Genomic DNA, 12,995 nt, shown 5'->3' on the forward strand with positions numbered 1-12,995 from the left:
CAATTTTAGTATTTAGGCTAACACCCTCTGTTCAATATAGAGGGCTCCCAGGCAGCCATGTACATGGACGATAAATGTGGATGGCAAGCAGAGCAGAGAGAAACTGGAAAATGGGCAGGGAGATAAAGTCTAAGTACTAAGCACTTTTGTGTGTTGTTTGTGGAAGTAATTGTGTCCTTAATGCTGTGACATTAGCATTGTTGTGTTTAGTGGGGGTATATATTTTTCCCATCCATGGGCAGATTTCCTGCTCCTGATAGACGAAGGGAGTTCATTTTTTCTGCTCTCCCCTTTCAGATTTGTCCATGTGACTGTTTCAAGATAAAAATGGCCTTTGGAATTTCTGCCCCTGGTATAATCCATTCGGCTCTGGGCACAAATGGGCCTGCATCCATACATACATTCCCTGCGTTGTGTGGAAACTCAATGACACAACTGTGTCCAGACTCCTGGCCTCCCGTTTCCCACACCCTCCAAGCCCCATCGGAGATTTCAAGGTCAGGAAAGGCCAGAGCCTGAGACTTATTCCTTGGGAAGTGGAGTCACTGTTGCAAACGGACACAGACACAGACCTTTTACAGTTCTTTCTGTGGTCATCTAGCTGGATCTCAAGTTCGGATCTGTGAGGATTTGATTATCACAGCTTTGGACATTGTGTCAGATCATAGCCACCAGCAATAGGCTTTATCAGAACTAATAGGGAGGGGGGATGTGTTGGTGCAGCCAGCGTTTGACAGCAGCAGAGTCATTTTAGAATCAAGTGTAGAGAGTTTGGGCTGAGTAGCACGAGACATTACCAGTGGGTTGAGGTCTCCAACAGCTGAGCATGCAAGTGTGTGTGTGTGTGTGTGTGTGTGTGTGTGTGTGTGGATTTCTGGGTGCGGCGGCCCTGAAGGGTCCAGTGGAACAAAAGGTATGTAGGCAGCTGCTGTCCCACAGCTAGTAGCTCATGATCCAAATGGAGTATCTACACACAAATGTGCACGAAGGAGAGACTGTTGTGCAACAAGGATTTGACACGCTCGCTAGTTAGGCAGCTTGTGAGTCACACAAACACAGACACACACACAGTGTTGTTTTCAAGCTTTTGCTCCGTATCATGTACAAACTACGTTTTGTTGAAAAGTTTCAAATGAATGCCATAGTTGCAGTTTCTATGCAGGCCATATTTGTTGACCAGACAGCTATTTGTTTCCATTCATCTCCTTACAATCTAGAAAAAAACCATATGTGCACTGTAATCTACCAAAGCACGGCTACAACTAATGGCTATTGTCATTACAGATTATTCTGTCAATAATCTTTTTCAAATAATCAGAGTACAAGGCTGAACCTTTGATGCTTTCATTTGTCTGTAAAAATCCTGAAAATATAAATTTTATGGTGATACAAAACAGAAAAGTAGCAAATCCTCACATTTTAGAAGCTGAACCAGAGAATGTTTTGTGATTTTGCTTGCATTTGTATAAAATAATTAAGAGATGAATTGAATAATAAGACTCTAGTCAGCCTATTCTTTGGGAATGTTTAATGGATGTTTTCTCCTTTTTTCTGACATTTTGTCAACCAACTCGACTGATTAATTAAAAAAACATTTACAGATTATTCAGTGATTGAAAAAATTGTTAGTTGCAGCCCTGAAGTATATCAGATTGGCAGTAAATTGCATGAAATGTGCAAAAATAGTGGAACGTTACTTTAAAGAGCCAAATAAGCACCTCAATTGCCAGTGCAGACTATGATGGATTGGTGACAGTTGTTGAAGGCATATAAGAGCAAGGAGGGGGTTGAGTTGAGTGCACTAAGAGAGGGGGGGCTGGAGGGTGTCCAGTGAGAAAGATAATTTGGGGCGTCCGACATGAGTCGTCCCACTAGCAGTTGTCATTTCAGCAGTCGATGGCACATGTGCTGTTTGAGTTGGACCCTCTCTCTCTTCAGGACTGTATCCCTCTGTGATCTCTGGCTTGGACTTTCTCATACTAGAAGCTCATTTCAAAATTAACTGGCCTCAGTCCAGAATCCATGCTTTTTTTCCCTGTTTGTGTCAAAGCACTTCCAGACCGCCTTTTGGAATCTTAAAGCTTTGACGGTAAGTGCAACTAATAGAGATTTTGCAGCTGTGTGGGTGTTCTCTGATGTAATTTGTTTAAATTGATATGAACGCCACTTCACTCAAAACCATTATCATTTAAGAGAAAATGTCATTCTCGATGAATGTTTTTAAGTGTTCACATTACCTCTCATCCGGGTAGAACTAACATTTTTCAACATATATGCGTGATTAAAGCTCAAGTGCTAGAGATGATTTCAAAAATGTTCAGAGCTTTCTGAGCTCTCTAATCAGTTCAGGAGGCCATAGATAGTGTTGTAGATAGCAAGGAGTGTGAGGCGACTTACGGTGTGGCCTGTTCTCCTTCATCAGCCAGTGTGCTGACACCTTCCCCAGGCTGAAATTTGCGGGGATGAGGGGATCTAGATTGCAAAGGTTCTGCTGTGAAGATATATGGTTGATAGCTTGAGTTCTTGTGCTGCTCATAACATCACACATGTTCTTTTTCTTTCTTAATGTTGTGTTCCTTTAAGTACACACACATATAATACTTCGAAGGTATGTATTGATTTGACTTTGTCTGCTGTATCTTGTTTTTTTCAAAGCCAAGTGAGTCAAACAGAAGGTAAAGAGCGGGAAGGTATTTATTCATGGTCAGTAGCCTAAAGGTATTTTTTAGAGCTAGAGCGTATCATTTAGAGCTACCTTATTTTGATGTTCTTACATAAAAAAACATCACTAAAATATCACTTTTACAAACTAGAGATATGTGAGATATATTAAGATGAATCTTCTGAGTGGCTGCTGTTGTCTCTTCAAGAGACCAGCATTTAATTTTGAGATGATGACAGAAAATGAGTTTTCCTGAGGCAAGTTGATCACTCAGTATGGTAATAATATTGTTACATGCACCTGTTGTTGCCTGCCTCATTTTGACCTCTCAGAAGAAGAGTGCATGGGCTCGTGGGTCTTCAAGCAGTTGCTCAATGCTTGTTTTGAAGGGTATCTTAACAACAAAGCCAACCTGGCTTGATCTCCTGTGGCCAGATTCAAATATGTCTCTGATGACCATTTGTATTAACAGTTGTGACAGTCATTCTGTGTCCCCAGCAAAAGACCTGTTTTCTTCAGGAGTTAATCTATTGAAAAGATTGCAGCTCACCTCTCAAAGCAGTAGTGTGTATGCCAGACTCTCTGCTTATTATTTACGAGTGCCTTCAGCATACCTCACATTTCATGGTTAATGATGGATAAATCACTTAAAATAGGCAGGTATTGTGCCTAAAACAGCAGCCCTCCTCCCACTCATCGGCATTCATGAAAATAAACCTTATAGTACTTGTGATAAGAGGCTATATTTAAGTGTCAGACTGCTGTCTTGATCTTGTCTGACTGGCTCTTGTCCGAGGCCTCACTGATGAGAACGTGTTCAACAGGTGATGACACCCTTTTGTACGCACACTGTCCTTAATGTGCACACCCTTTGTCCTCGAGTGTCACATTGATGTCAGCAGTGTTTTGTCTAGAGGGCATAGACCCTTTGTTGCTCAGCAGCAGATTTAAGATGATGGGAAAAACTGAGTGAGGAAACCTGCAAACAGTCTTAGAAAACTCACTGTACGTGTATTCCAAAAATGTATGTGTTTGAAAACATGGTTCAGTTCTTCACGAGTAATACTTCATGAATACAGTAGTATCGTATGAGCAATTTTCACTTTTATGAAATTGTTGGTATTAATCAATCAATCAATGAATCTTTATTTATATAGCGCCAATTCACAACAGCGTTATCTCAAGATGCTTTACATAAAGAGCAGGTCTAGACCCAACGATTCAAGAATTCCCACATGAGCAGCATCAGATATTATATTGAGCAACAGTGGCAGGAAGAACTCCCCTTTAACGAAAAGAAACCTGGAACAGACCCAGGCTCAATGTGGGTGGCTTGCCAAATTGTTGGTGTGTAATTTACTGTGATTAGATGATGCTGTTACTTGGAGCTAACTTAGTTTAGGACTGCTACTAAGGATCTGATTTCACATACAATCAATTATTATATAAAAGGGTTAAGAAATAGTGAAAAAGGCTCACTGCAATTTCCCAGAGCCTGAATGAGTATCAGGACTGAGAGTTTGGAGTATGTTGGGTCCAAATAACAAACCATTTTTTGCTTTTAAGTGGCTTAAACGGTTATTAACAATTACAGTTTTGCTGAATACTCTTCTGTAAATTAATTAACTAATTATTGAAGCAATAGATGGGTTGACTGAATTGATAGTTTAGTTTAGTTTTTCTCAACTAGTTGAGAAACTAGTAGTTGTGAGCAGTTTTTATCAAAAAATGAACATTGAGTGCTTGGGTTTAATGGAATAGAATGAAGTGGCAATCAATCAGAGCCATTTTTGTATGTATTCTGTTGATCTCTGGTGATTTCTGCTTTATATTTTACAATTTCGCTGTGAGCTTTAGCACTGAAAAGATCAGTTGATCAACGTAAAGTAACTATTAACAATTGTGGGGATTTGCTGCCTTCTCTGTTTGATATCATTGTAAATTCAATGATTTGGGGTTTGGGGCCTTTAAAGATGTCATCTTGAGCTCTGAGAACTTGTGGATGTTTTTATGCTGGCCACAGACATGGCTGGAGGTATTGTGTTTTTGGGTTGTCAGTCTGGCTGTCCCATTCTCATGAATGCCTCAAGGGAATTCCTTCAAATGCTGCACAAATGTCCACTTGAACCCAAGAATGAATTGATTAGATTTTGGCGGTTAAAGGTCAAGGTCACTGTTGCCTCAAAACACGTTTTTGGCCATATCTCAAATGGGTTCATATGCTACTTATGACAACATTTCATACAAATGTCCAAGAAGATGAAATGAAGTGATTTTTATATCCGGAAGATTAAAGGTCAACTTCACTGTCACATCATAATGTTCTGCAAAAACACTCCTCTCGCCATTATTCAACGCCACAACTCAGGCGCTGAATAATTCCTGTAATTCTGAATACTGATAAATACTGAATCTGTGACACTAATCTTGGACTTGACGACATGGATGTAAACTGCAACTTAAGTGGTTTATGGCGTCATACAACCAAGATGCAATAATTCTAGTTCATTATTCAATCACATTTTATTTGTTCAACTACATTTGAAGTCCTACTCTGGATTACACAACTGTACAGACTTAATGGGAACCAATGGCCGTTTGGAGGAGACAAAACAAACCGTTTGAAGATGTCAAATTGTAGTGGGCATGTATTACATTTTATACACTAATGATAATTGATAGTAGTAACACCCTTAATGAGCTCATCTGATGTTTTTCTTATAAGCATATTTTATTACAGTGCTATTAGTTTATTTTTTAGCATGGGTTGGTTTAAATCAGTTCCTGAACAGTTTACAGGTGAACTGCTTTGATGCCATTAAATTATCGTAAAAGGAGGAATCTTCTCCTAACTCTAAAATATCTCCCTCCCACTGTTCTACTAGATTGTCTAATCACCACATAACTTTGAGGGAAGGGTGTGCCTCTTGTGTTAAGTGTGTTTACCTTTGACAGTGATGTAACCTGACAGGTCAAACCACATAGTCCACACTGGTGAAGCAGTGACAGGCAAGTCTCAGACTCAACAATAGAATAAAACCACACTAAACGTATTGTGTGACCTGCCAACAAGTCCACTCTGCTCCACATGCTTTCTGAGGTAAAAGACATCTTTGTGTGTCTGTGTACTGAAAAGTACATAGATGAGTTTATGATGGGTATCATCAGGGTATTCTTGTATTCAGGCCATAGGCTGTGAGCATAAAGAGTACATCTGTGAAAATTAGGGAGCCTTGTGTCAATTGCGTGGGTGTGTTTTTTTTCCTGTGTGAGTGTGTACAGTTGTTCTTTTTTACGTATGTGTTTGAGAGTTTGTGTGTACGTGCTCATTAGGCTGCAGTATTGACAGCAGCCTGGTAGTGTGGGTGTGACTCACAAGCCGAGAGGCACAGATCTCTTCACTGCCCATCCCCCAAACCACCAACACCACCTCAGAAGTGCTGCCCTTGCACTGCATCAGCCTCTCTCTCCCCTACCTCTACAAAGACTTAACCATGATTGGTTAAAAAGAGGAGGGGGAAGGGTTAGATCATATTCCACTGCCAGGGTTGGCTGCTTTCACGCACAGGCACAATCGCAGTCACAAGCCAGGCTTCAGATAAAAGGCCAGCAGCTTCTTCCTCTATCTCCTTCCCCTCCTCCACTATTTGTCACAATGCCCCTTTCACTCCCCCTGCAGATGCTTCTGCCATAAAATCAGCCATAGGGTTATGTTGATATAGCAAAGACGCATGTTTGGTGACTGGAGCCTGAGTGTGGTGGGAGCCACACACATGTCCATTGGTTGCCTGGGAACATGTAGCAACAGGCTGTAAATATCCCACAGCTGGTGCTGGCAGAACACACTCAAGGTTGGGCTGCAAACTGAGCCTTGCGGATCAGATGAGGGAATTCAGCAGCCCAGTTAGACGCCAACTCCCCCGTCCCTCCAACCTCGACCCCATCGGCAGTTTTGTTTGTGCCCCAATGAGGAAAGAGCCCATTATACAACACCCCATCTTCCTCCCTCGCCTCTAAAACCCTATTCATGCTTACACTGCATCTTGGTGCTGGCAAACTACATATGAACCTTGGCAGTAATAGCCTCATGATGACGGACGCTACATGCAGATATCTACACTGTAAAGGGTTACTCCAGCAATTTAGTATTGCACTTTTATTGCACCCCAAGTTGGGGGTGTTCAAAAGAGACAGAATGGAAGCAGCAAAGGCTAACAAATCCGAAAATTAACAGATGCTCAGACATTGCTTTTGTTGCTCTGATCACAAAAAATTTAAATATGGAACTCACTACCAGGAATATGTTTCTACATGTAATTAATCGTCCAATGCAGCACCTTGCCAGATGACATTCTATTGTGTTGCTGCAAAAACGGAGCCAGGTTCAACATTTTTGCCATTTAAAGGATTGAGGGGGTTTTCGCCTGTGTTGCAGTTGTCTGTCTGTATGTGACCTCAGTGGCTAATATGGCTCAAGTTCCAAAAGATCCTTGATGCTATGTAATGCAACTCAAGAGCATCATTAACATGTCATGTCATGTTGTCATGACAGCATGGACATTTTGTAATGCAGGCTCTCTGTTTAAAACTAGTTGTCCAACTTAAGATACCCAATTACAATGCTAGGGGCTATTTTCAACTTGAAACAAAATCACATCATTTATACATTCAAATTAAATCAAATGATCATTGAATGTTGCTTGTGGCAGGCTTAGGCAGCAAATGTATGTATGTGGGGTGTACCAGAAAAATATGGCACTATACTCTTGCTACAGCTAACAATTATTACTGACCAACACTCCAAATTAGGACTGTTGCGATAACTTTAATATTGCAATGGTGTGCAAGGTTGACAAGCCAACCACGGTGGATGTTAAGCTACTGCTACTGTTTTTTCCAAATACTGTATGTGGCAGTGGCACTACTGATGAACGCTGACCAGGCCCTGGAGCAGGAGCTGACACTCAGCTGCAGTGACTTGACGGCTGTGGCCATCAGGGAAGCACAGCAGAACTTCAGCTCGATATTAGTGAGAGCCACAGCGTAAAAATGTTAGCCCAAGTAAAGATAACATGATGGATGAGGGCTGAGGAGCACTTACTTACAACAAGAAATGGCACAGTTTTAAATAGATAGGCCTACACAAGCACTCTCTTGTCATTTAGAAAGAAACCATATGTCTGTGTATTCAGGTTGCACTATTGAGCCACGCTAAATCACTAATCTTTTCGCAGTTTTGTTCAGAAAAATTATGAAATTGATTAATTAAAGAATTAAATCTTTGGTCACCCAACTAGTAATAACCAATGAAGTATCAACTAATTGTTTTAGCTCTATCTGGCAAGTTCCCCTAACCAGTACGTGCACATTTCAGCTTCTTGAACATATTGTGATTTGGGAGCATACAGTCATGTTGATCACTCGCTCCTGTCTGCTCTAGCCCTGCTCTACTATCCGCTACCTTTCTGTGCAATCTGCTCAGAGAAGCCTAAGCTTGAGACTGATCAGCACACCACAACCTCCGTCTGGAGGTGTGCTTGGGGTCATTGTGCATTGTGTTGATGGTAGCACTAAGCACAAACCAGATGGGATGGCTTGCTTCTGCAGAATGCTGTGGTAGCCATGCTGGTTAAGTATGCCTTAAATTTAGAATAAATCACCAACAGTGTCACCAGCAAAGTATCCCCACACCATCACACCTCCTCCTCCATGCTTCACGGTGGGAATCACACCATCTACTCACCTTTTCTGCTTCTCACAAAGACATGGCGGGTGGAACTAAAAATCTCACATTTGGACTCATCAGACCAAAGTACAGATTTCTGGTCTAATGTCCATTCATCGTGTTTCTTGGTCCAAGCAGTTCTCTTCTTGTTGTTCTTCCTCAGTAGTTTCTTCTTTGTGTGAATCATGCCTTCATGATTGAATTGCAGCAGTCTCCTCTAGACTACTACTACTTATCTAAATAAGTGGACGACACTGCACTAGTGCCACTGTTGTATAGAGGTTGATTCTTATTTATTCTTTATATTTTTTCTATCTTCTGTCTTTGTTTTACTTGTTATTTATATATTTATATATTTGTTAAGGCGAGAGAGAAACGGTATTTTGATTCTTCTGTTTGTCCTCGTACATACAGGAAAATTGACAATAAAAATCCTTTGAATCCTTTGACTCCTTGAACAGCTGATGCTGAGATGTGTCTGCTACTTGAACTCTGTGAAGCATTTCTGTGGCTCTAATCCGAGGTGCTGTTCATTTGTGGTTTCTGAGGCTGGACATTCTAATGAACTTATCCTCTGCAGCAGAGCTTGGTCTTCCTTTCCTGGGGTCCTGGGATTTCATCATAGCGTTTGATGATTTTTGTGACTGTACTTTAGGATAAATTCTTGAAATTTTTCATCACTGCCTTTCATGTCTTAAAGTAGTAGTTGTAGTAGTTTCTCTGTACTTGGTTGTGTGTCTCTTTCCATGATATGGATTAGAACAATAGTTGAATAGAGCTATTCACTGTATAGAACTATGTACCAATCCTACCTCTGTACACAACTGATGGTCTCAGACGAATGCAAGAAATTCCACAAATTCACTTCACAAGGCACACGAGTTAATTGAAACCATTCCAGGTGACTACCTGATTGAGCGAATGCCAAGAGTGTGCTACGGTGTCATTAAAGCACAATAAGACAATGTGTCAGACAATATCTGCAGCATTTGCACTATCCTCCATCCATTAAATCTACTGGATCAGATTAAACCAGGTTGTGGTAATCGCAGTTGGGCTACTGTGGAGCTGGTCACGCTCAGCCTTGGCAGATTTTGTTGCAGAATGGGAAAAGTTAAGGATTTCTTAGCAGACCTCTGGGACAGCAGCTGAGAATCATCTTCATCTCCTCCCTCCTGCTGCTGACTGGTATCTCTCTGCTCCAGGCTGCTCTGCTGCCACTTAACACACCAGGGCGACAACAAGACACGTGTGCAAGCAACCATATTTAGATAACATGCTGAAGCCTCATCATTATATATTATGTTGCTACATTTTCTGTACATTTTTTGGCATTTGTTTGCCTTAGACCAGAGTTTCTCAAAGTACATTTATTTATATATTTATGTCAAGGCCTGGCATAAAAATATTTATAGAAATAAACCATGGAAAATGTGTAATATTAGTCTATTTAAGATTTTGTTCTGCTCTTATTATCACTTGTGTCTAATCCAAATATTACGCTGTGTCAGTCAGACACACACACGTCTGGTTACATCACATCTTTTCTTGTAAAAGCCAAGAGAATGCTGTGTAGACTCAAATACTGCCTAACTCAAACACACCAGTCTCCTGCTGCATTTTGTGGAATGTAAGTAGTTTATTTTCTGTGTCATGACTCACCGGCCTACGCGCCTTCCCTGCAGGCCCTGACACATTCAGCCTGTGGCAGAAACATTGCTAGTGATGTATCAGTAATATTGAGGGCAACATTAGCCCAGAGGACAGCAAGGCAGGTTGTCAGGAGAAAGGTTACCAGTTAACACACCTGGAGCGGCTGGGAAACAGGGTAACATTCCCTTTAGCAAGGCACTTAACCCGTGATTGCCCAAGGGAAGATTGCTATTTGCCAACTGTTGTAGAAGTGGTTGTACTTGCAAGCTTCCAGCTGCAACTGCGTATAATTATGAAGCATGTTATTTTTTGAAAAAAACAGCCTTATATTAGCTTTCTCTTCATGGGTAAATGTCAAAATCATGATATTGCCCTTGCAGCATGTGGCTATCCACGCATCGTTGTAGTAGAAGACTGAAGCTTTGAAGTGCTTAACAGCAACAGATGTCAGGGATAATGATGCGATTTTCTAACTGATCTTTTATGGACTAATTTTTGTTGCAGGCTGCCATGAGGCTATGACCCGATGTGCCCTATTTAAAGCCTAGTGGACACAGTAATGGTCTTTCTATTTTTTTTTAAATATGATTTCAAATGCGCAGTTAAAGCACTTTATTTTCTTGCCTGTGTTTGGTTTTTGTTGGTTGTCTTTTCCTGGGTTCCTTTTTTAAAAATCTTTCTGAAGTGATATGTCTGATTAGTCGTACTTCACCTGCACTCTTTCATGTCAAACAGTTATTGCAAATTTATATTTGTCAGATTTTGAAATGACAATTCAAAATAGATGCATTCTAGAAATGTACTGAAATGATGGAAGCTTTTTACTTATCCTACACTAATGTGCATGAACAAAATTTCACATCAGAAGGGGGAAATCCATCATAAGATTTAGCTTCATCGAGAAAGAGTTGCCCACTTTATCCACAGCAGTGATCAAATTGGACAGCTGTAATGTTCTTTCATTTATACTTAAAAACTGTAAAAATGTAGTGGATTCAGCAGCTGTTTGTGATTTTATGTCCATACTGCAGAGTCCCACTGATATGAAAGGTAAAGAAAGAGCTTGTCATTCACCCCCTTTGGAATAAAAGGTATAAATATTTCTAGGTATTTCCCTGGATTCAATCTGGGTCTGCTGTAGAGTCCTAATTTTCCCCCTTACTCTTTTCATTGTCCAGATCCTCTCTTGCTTTTGTCTGGTCAACGAGGCAGCAGACACACTCAAGGCCCTCTGCTTCCCGTGTGAGAGCAAATTCTGCCTGACATCATACATGGAAAGTTAGCTCCGGTAGCATAAAGGGTAAAAGGTCGAGACTTAACCACCCCAGGCAGATTAAGCAGCCTTTTCATGTGTGACCAGCCCACAGCCTACAGACAAATCCCACAATGCACTGTCTTTGAACTTCACTGCAACTGAAGCAAGTTCCTGACTTGCTCAGTGGCTAATGAAGATTGAGAGAATTTGAACACACTCTTGTGTTACCAGTACTTCTACTCTGTGTAATCTGAAGCCGAATAAAATGAATGAATGTACAACATATTGGGAACATCTGCTTTTCTCAAGAAGTGCTCTAATGAGGTGATCCAGGTAAAATTCATTATGCTTTACTCATCTCTCTTTTTTGAAATCTGGGCCAATCAAAAGAGAGGAGATGCAGAGTAGCACAGGACCTAAACATTAGAAAATATTTGTGCTAAAGGGGCTGGAACTAAATATTAGACAGATGTTGTGTGTATTCAGCTCCTGCATCTCACTTGTAAATGTTCCATGTAGAAACCAGGCTCTTGCAGCTAGTTCTTCATCAAGCCCTTTTACAAAACAATTATGACTCACACTGTTATTCTTCAACTCCCCTCATCTCTCTCCCATCAGTGCATATAAGCAACTCATCACCAAAGCAAAGCCAATGGCATCCACCCTAAACGAGCATGCAGTGCAGCGCCCACAGCAACACAAAAGGAATGTCAGACAGACAGACTTCATGACAGACTATTCTACATTTTTTGTTTCATAAGAGTGGTTGTAAATAGAGGGCGTTCTCCTGCTGCTGCTCTTCCAGGTAGAGGGAATGCAAACAATGCTAGAGAGCTGGTGTCGTTTCTGTACTCATGGCTTTCCACATGCTCCAGCTCTGTAATGCTGCCACTTGGCTCCCACTGTCGTGGATGTGTGCTGTACTATGTGCACTGTGTGTACACACAGTCTGTATGTATATATAGAGCGCTATTTTTAAAGCTGAACCACAAATAGTAGAAATGGGGCCTAAAATGGTCCTCTTCTCTGCTGCTGCTGGGACATTCTCAGTCATACATGAGTTTGAATGAATTTGTGGAAATACTCCAGGCTTTCGTTCTCTGCTTTTCTCCTTTTTGAAATTTATATCTATATATTTGAAATGTATTTAGAATACATTTTTAATGGACGCAAAACTGTACAGGCCAACTTGTCATTAAATGCCAACTTGTCATCAGTGGCAAACTGCCCCCTCATATCTGGCTTGCAGTCATGTCTGGGCTCATCCTGATAGTGTGAAACATCACAAAAAAATATGAGAAGTTGTTTTTCAGACTCATGTGTTCAGGTGTTTTGTGTAGTTGAATGTAGAATATTTTCCATCTACGTACACAGACTCAGTGGCTTCTCTCTGCTCTCCCTTCGATTTGGGGATCACATTCTGTGCGTTAGGCAGCCCCGGACAGCAGCCGGTTGCCGCTGGCGACCAGCAGATCAGTGATGTGGCGGTGATGCCTCTAATGAAGCTGACACAGCACAGTCTCCCTCCTTACAGACCCCTGAAGGCCTTCTGCTCTGCATGTAGTGCCACAAACACTCCTACTCACCCCCCCTTTCCTTCATGTTTCAGCCCAATGTGCTTCTTATTTGATGGTAGCACAAATACATTGCTACATCATGTATTCTGTATGTGAGAGGTCAAGGCAAATACAGTGTTTGTA

The 12,995-nt window shown here is 41.1% G+C and overlaps 1 protein-coding gene across 2 annotated transcripts in view; it reads left to right on the forward strand.

The window, feature by feature from the left end:
* The window catches only part of mef2d (myocyte enhancer factor 2d), a 90,330-nt gene that overhangs the window by 23,800 nt on the left and 53,535 nt on the right, over window positions 1–12,995 (forward strand). The gene's annotated exons all lie outside the window — the stretch shown is intronic.

The sequence above is a fragment of the Pempheris klunzingeri genome, chromosome 8 (assembly GCF_042242105.1).
Source record: "Pempheris klunzingeri isolate RE-2024b chromosome 8, fPemKlu1.hap1, whole genome shotgun sequence".
NCBI lineage: Eukaryota > Metazoa > Chordata > Actinopteri > Acropomatiformes > Pempheridae > Pempheris > Pempheris klunzingeri.